At 41.5% G+C, this 7,187-nt stretch overlaps 1 protein-coding gene across 40 annotated transcripts in view; it reads left to right on the top strand.

Moving 5' to 3' along the window:
* The window catches only part of KCNMA1 (potassium calcium-activated channel subfamily M alpha 1), a 744,819-nt gene that overhangs the window by 412,422 nt on the left and 325,210 nt on the right, over window positions 1–7,187 (top strand). The window lies entirely within an intron of this gene.

Here is a 7,187-nt window from a genome sequence, read left to right as displayed (position 1 = left end):
TAGAGATTAAAGTGGAGTGTCCTGGTGCGTGAAGACGTGGGCAGGGCTAGCATTTATTGAGAACTGACTACGTGCAAAGATAAGCCCTTTACAAACAGCCTTACGGGGGGCACTTCCCTCATTAAGCACCTGTGGCATGCATACAATTCTGGCTAGGAAAGAGATGCTACAAAATGTATCACGTCAGTGTAGGAAATGCCACACAACCTGAACAGATATCAGCAAAGAAGGGCGAGAGGGCTGCTACCTGGCCAGGCACCAGGAACCAGCCATTCGTTCAGCCAGTATTTACTAGATGTTCACAAGGTCAGGAACTGGCTTAGCTAACTGTCTTTAAGGGATTCTCACTTGAGATCCTATTTGCTCTCTCCAGGCCTATAAGCAGTTTCCATATGAACTGAGAACTGACTGTGTGCAAAGATAAGCCCTTTGCAAACTTATTGGTCTACTCAGCAGCACTCCTGTGATTTTCTCCATTTGATTGATGAAAAAAGGGAGCCTCAAAAAGGTTAAGTAATTTGCTTGGGTTCACATGGTTGCTAATTAGGACCAGAATTTGAGTCCCTGGTCTGAATCCAGAGTTTTTTCTTAGCTCCAAAATTATGCACCCTGTTCTATGCCAATGTCTAAGGAACCCTGGACAATTCCATCATTGTAAGCACACTTTAAGCGTGGAGATTTGCATTGGTGGGCTCAAATTTATTTAGGCACACTGCACTATTAATGGACATAATAAGAAGAGCCTTGGATTAACACGGGATAGGCTGTCAATTCCCTCTTCACATAGCCTAGAAAAGCAATTGACAAGGTAATATTTCTGTTTTGCCTTCAAGTGAGATTGGAAGTATGTGGTTAAATGTAAATTAGATGTTAAACATCTTTGCAGGTGCATATATTATAGGATATTAAATACTCAAGGGACTCCTTATGTCGAATAAAAGAGATGAAAATCCTTTGATATAGGTATAAAGTCATATATACATAGGAATTGAGGTGGGAGCAACCTTAGGCTAATAATCATGCTTTGACAAGGGAAACACTAGCAAACTATCATTCACCATAGACTTAATCTTAGCGTGGTTGAACTTGGACTTGAATCATACCTCCCTCCCTCACTTCCTCTTCCGCCCCTTCCACCCCCACTTCCTTTTATTTCTTCCTTTGGTCCTCTGTTTTATTTGTTTGTTCACTTAGCACATTTTATTGAGTACCTACTGTGTTCCAGGCACTAGTTTGGGTTCTTGTGAAGCAGTGAACAAGACGCATAAGTTTACTGCTCTCATGGTGCTTGTATTAGAGTGGAGAAGGAAACCATCTTGGGGATTTGCAGGGACAGAAGGAAGGTAAGCGTGGTTTGAACTTAGTGCCAAAGAGGGAGAGTGATGTGCAGTGTAGGGAACTTGTACAGAAGTGAAAGAGATCCCACGTGCAGTGAGATCAGATAGACACATCGTTTGTGGCTTTACTTTCTTTTTTTTAATATTTTTATTGGGGATTATTGGGGAACAGTGTGTTTCTCCAGGACCCATCAGCTCCAAGTCAAGTAGTTGTTTCAATCTAGTTGTGGNAAAAGCAATAATAAACCAGATAAATATAAAAAGATCAATTGCAACCTGTAATCATGCTCTGGGGATAAAAGAGGAGATGAGTGAAACAGAAGATGGCGGTGGCTTGATCTGATGGGGTGGTAAAGTAGGGAAGTTAAAAAGGAGAAAGACATTTTGAACAGAACTCACTGGTGGGTTAGATATGGCACGAGTGAGAGGAGGAATCAAGGTCTTTCTAGGTGTCTGACTTGAATAACAGGTTGATGATGGTGCCATTTAATGACATGGGAAGGGCTGCATGGGGAGGTACGTTGTTTGGGGAGAAACTAGAACTTCGGTCATGAACATAAGTTTGAGAAGTCTGTGAGACATGGAAGAAGATACATCAAGTAGGAAGTTAGAAATGAGAGTCTAGAATTTAGAAGAGGCTCTGGGCTGGAGTTCAACTTTCAGGAAATATAGAGAGGATTTTGAATTCATGGGGATGGATGGGATCATCTAGGGGGAAAGAGGAGAAAGTGGCCCAAGGTGGTGGGAGGAATGTCCCCATCATTTAGAGGCTGGGTAAAGCAGGAGCACCCTGGATGGGAAACTGAAAAAGATCAGAACCTGGGAGGATGGGATGGCAGACGCCTGAGGAAGGGAGTGTTTCAAGGAGGAGGAAGTAGTCTACTGCCAAATGCTGCTGAGATATCAGGGATGACAAAGGCCCAGCGTCATCTGTCCTTTGCTGCATGGGTTATTGTTGGTGTCTTTCACAAGTGCTGACAGCGAGTGGTAGGGAGGGGGCCAGGATGGGGTAGACTGAGGGATGGAGCTCTTGCAGAAATTTTGCTGTCAGTAAGGACCACGAGAGTGGAGTATCTGGGTGGGACTTTGGATGAAGGAATGTTTTGTTTTATACAATGGAAGATAGCTGAGTAAGTTTATATTTTGGTGCCAGCACTTCAGTAGTGGGGGAGAGATGGCTAGAACAGCAGAGACAGAGCACAGCTGAAAGAACTTCTGTCCCGTGGGGGGCCTGGAGGCAAAGAGGAGGACCAGGTGTGTGTGAGCACAGACTTGGAGGGCTGCTGGTAAGAAAGGGAGTGAGACATGATCCGATTTTGTGTATTATTTTTAATTGCATTATGAAGTGAGACCATCAGCTGAGCAGGAAAGGACTTGGGAGGTTTGAGGAGAGAAGATAAACTATGGAATGGTGGCCGTGGGAAACAGGAAAGCACACAATATGTTGCAGTTGCTGCGCCAGATCCAGAGCATGTCCTTGGAAGTGGGTGAGTGGCATGCAGGAAAGGTCAAGGATGAGAGGACAGCATTTCTGGTGGTTCACCTATGTCACAATTATCAAGATGACAGGAGGTGGGATGCGTGGGGAAGGCTGTCAGCCAGGAGCTGTATGACCTCAGTCACAGTCCTCGGGCCTACTTGTAATTGTGTGTGTGACCCGGAGACATTTGACACCCAGTTTCTTGTGCCCTGATTACAATTTTGAATTTAAAATTGACCTGTGGGAATGCAAGTTTCAGAAATTCAAGGTTGTCCCTTGCAGATCCTGCTTTGCGTTTTAAGGATGGTTGTTTGGATGACCTAGACCTTGGAGATGTAGGTGCTTCTACCCTCACGAGTACCTCCTCAAGGCCTCTGTGGCTGCCTTTGATTTGCACAGAGCATAGACATCGAGGGTTAGATTAATGTGATAAGGGTGAATAGGAAGTCCAAGTCTAGATGCAGGAAGCTATTTTGCAGGCCTCCACCCTTAACTGCATTCCGCGCAGCTCACTGGTTTCGCTCTTTGCAGGGTACCCTGTGAATTATAGCACATTGTGGCGCATCATAATTGTATCATAGCATGTCATAACAATGGGAATTCAATAGTTATTATTGCACATTCTAATTATGTGATTACTCAGTATTTTACCAATTATGTAATTAGATTTAATTACACCAATTGCATAAATAAACGATAGTCAACTACAAATTAACTTAAAATAAAACCCAGAACTGTGCATATATCGGCAGTTTCCCCCAAAACAAGAATAGACAACAAGAAAAGGAAGAAGGCTTTTGAAGCCAGTGAGCAAGTGAAAGGACTGATGGGATCCGAAAAGGGTCATGACAGGGAATCACTATGCCTGGAAGTTTTCTGTCATTTTTTTCTCCCACAGAGTGTGGTGGTAAGAACTGTGGATGTTGAAATCGAGAATCCTGATCTGGCTTTGCTATGCGTGAAAAAAACAGATTGCTCTTGTTTCCATGAAGAAATGGGGGAAGGAGAGAGAGCAAGAATGAGGAAAGAGCAAGAAGGATTGATGGAAAGGAGGGAGGGAGAGGCGGGAGGGAGAAACTTGTGAGACCAAAAATTCACAGAGGAGAACGCCAATATTTGGAACATGGAATACATGCAGTACTCATTATCATTTTCATTTGAATTGTCTGGGGCTGCTGCATAGTTTTGTGCTGTGGTGCCTATANAAAAAAAAGGAAAACGAAACCCTCTCATAAATGTTGAAATCTGACCCATGGTAGAGAAAGGGCCTTCTGAGGATTATGGGTATTTGGGGGCTATTGCTGGGATTGAGTGAAGCTGAACTGCTTCACGCTGAAGTGGTTGAACCATGTGGTGGGGCTTAGCTCTGAAGGTCCTTTTTTGGGGGCTAAAGTGAAAACGCCCACAGGAGTCAGTCCGGATGTCATGCAGTAAGGAGCAGTGGGGCTTGGGAGACCTGTCTACAGGGGACCTCTACTCAACTCTAGTGGATTAGTCCCCACTGGGAACTTGGAGTAGGTCTTTCAGATCTTCTATTTAATCAAGTGATTCTAGAAATGCAGTTGTTGTTGTTTTTAATGTGACACTTCTGATTTTAAAAAACTGTGGGTGGCCATTTTGTGATGGAAGAAGACCAGGGAGATTGTGTATTGCTTTGTATGTGCAAGGAGGCCATAGAAGGTTATCTGGAAATGGGGTGCTGGGCTTCTTTAACTTTGCCCCCCTTCTCAGCTGTCAAGAGAGAAGGGCTCACAGCTTTTGGGGACCTGACGGAGATATTCTTCTCTGCTAAGCTCCCCCCACCTTCTACCTCCCACCTCCAATAGTGGTCCTGGAATTCATTTCCAAGGCTGACACTTCCTCATCCTCTTCCAGGAAGCATCCCTTCAGCTCTCTCATTGTGTTGAGATATACAGTTGACCCTTGAACAACACAGGTTTGTTCTGCCTGGGTCCACTTAAAGTTGGATTTTTTTTCCAACAAATACTGTAAATGTGTTTTCTCTTTCTTATGATTTTCTTAATAACGTTTTTTCTCTAGCTTTATTGTAAGAATACAGTATATAATACATATAAGCTACAAAATGGGTGTTAATCAACTTTATGTTATTGGTAAGGCTTCTGGTCAACAATAGGCAATTAGTAGTTAAATTTTGGGGGAGTCAAAAGTTATACGTGGATTTTCAACTGCACAGGGGTCAATGACATTGTTCAAGGGTCAACTGTATATTTAAAACATTAGGGAGATGACTTTTATAAATAGAGTAGATAGGCACACTTTAAGTCTTTTTGAAAAATCTTTTGGTCTCATGACATCCCTGTCCACCAAGCATCCAAGGGGGATTGCAGAATGTTTATGTATAGGTGGACACCACTTGAAAAGAAAAAAATATAAGAAACCAGAATTCAAAACAGATTGGGAATTATTCTCAGCACAAGCGAATTTTTCTCATTATAAAAGTTTCCATCACAAGGTTTCATCACAGTGTTCTTGTTGAATTTACAATAGGATTTAGTTTATAAATGAATTTGATCTACCCATAATTTTCAGCAAAAACATCTGCAGCATGAATTGCGATGCACCTGCACGTTATACCATTTTTTCCCCTCATTTTGTTTTTCATTTTATACTTTGTTCTGTCTGTGTCCTCTTTACGTATATCCGTGTTGTCATTCTTGGAGACTTCATAGCAAACCCACATACTGAAGGTAGGGCCTTCAAAGGTGACCAAAAACACTCTTGATGGTTTTGGATCAAAACTCCTCTTGCTTTAATATATATGAGTTGATGTTAGGAGGTGGTGGCCAAGGAGAAAGTGAGGGATTGAGTGATGGGAGATGATCTGGCATCTATTGTACATCTCTATAGTTAATGTAGGAAAAAATAGAGTACATTAAAACAAACAAAATGAAGACTTCTGCTCAGAAGGTTTACTCATTTGAGCTTTTCATTCATAATGTGGTGGAATGGAGGCTCAGAGACATGGCTCAGAAGCTGGGCTCTGCTACTTACTAACTATTGACCTTTCTGTAGCACATTTCCTTGTCTATAAAATGGGAGTGTGATGCTTATCCTGAAGGATAATTGTGAGGATTCAATGAACGATACATTCAAAGTCACATGCAAAGCTAATGTCCAGGTTAGAGTACTTCATTTGATAAATGTTCTTTTTTCTTATGAATGAGTTCATGGTTAATGAATCCCCTTTAAAGAAGTAATTCCTATTTAGAAGACTTCTGGAGTGGATCCCTAGAATTGAAGAAAGCTACCGTATTTCATTAATTTTAAGACATATATAGTTTTTTTCATATTTTAACATCTTCGGAAACAAGAAATGTCTTTACAATTAATGGCTTATTAAGGCAATAATTGGCGGATTTTTTTCTCCTTAGTGGTATGTAAAATAGTCGTCCATTCTTATTAATGGCACCTTAGATGTAATGAAATTGTATTTTTACATTTTTATTTTTAAAGGTGAACAGATATACATCACATGTGTAATGTATAACTTCCTCCTTCTCATTAACAGCTTTTTTGAGATATACCATCTTATATACCAAAAAATGTAGCCATTTAAAATGGTTCAGTGGTTTTCAATACATTCAGTTATACAACCATCCCCACAATCTAATTCTAGAACATTTTCAGCACCCCAAAAAGAAGCCCTGTGTCCACTATCAATCACTCCCTAAAAACCTGTGCACAAATGTTCATAGAACCGTTATTCACAATAGACAAAAAGTGGAATCAACCTACATATCCATCAACAGATAAATGGAGAAACAAAATTTAGTATATCCTCATGATGGAATGTATTTGGATGCAGTACTAATATTACATGCTACAACATAGATGAACCTTGAAAATGTAATGCTAAGTGAAAGAGACCAGTCACAAAGACTATGTGTTATAAGATTCCATTTATGTGAAATGTCCAGAATGTTTTTATTTCTCTTGACTATATACCTAAGAGTGGAATACTAGTCATATGGTGTCTTAGGCAGTTTGGGCTGCTAACAAAATACCACAGGGTGGGTGCCTTAAACAACAGGAGTTTATTTCTTATAGTTCTGGAGACAGGGAAGTTCAAGATCACGGTGCCAGCATGGTGGTTTTCTGGTGTGCACTGTCTTCTTGGCTTACGGACAGTCACCTTCTCCCTGTGTCCATACGTGACAGAGAGAGAGAGTGTGTGTGTGAGAGAGGGAGAGCAAGAGAGTGAGAGAGAGGGAGGGAGCCAGCCTCCTCTGGTTTCTCTTTTTATGTGAGCCCTAATTCTTCCTGAGGGCCCCAACCTCATGACCTCAGCTAAACCTAATTCTCTCCCCAAGGTGCATCTCCAAATACCATCACATTGGAGTTTGGGGCTT

The sequence above is a fragment of the Hipposideros armiger genome, unplaced genomic scaffold (genome assembly GCF_001890085.2).
Source record: "Hipposideros armiger isolate ML-2016 unplaced genomic scaffold, ASM189008v1 scaffold_272, whole genome shotgun sequence".
In the NCBI taxonomy this organism is placed as follows: Eukaryota; Metazoa; Chordata; class Mammalia; order Chiroptera; family Hipposideridae; genus Hipposideros; species Hipposideros armiger.
The sequence above is the reverse complement of the archived record's forward strand: the minus strand, read 5'-3'. Positions and strand labels throughout refer to the sequence as shown.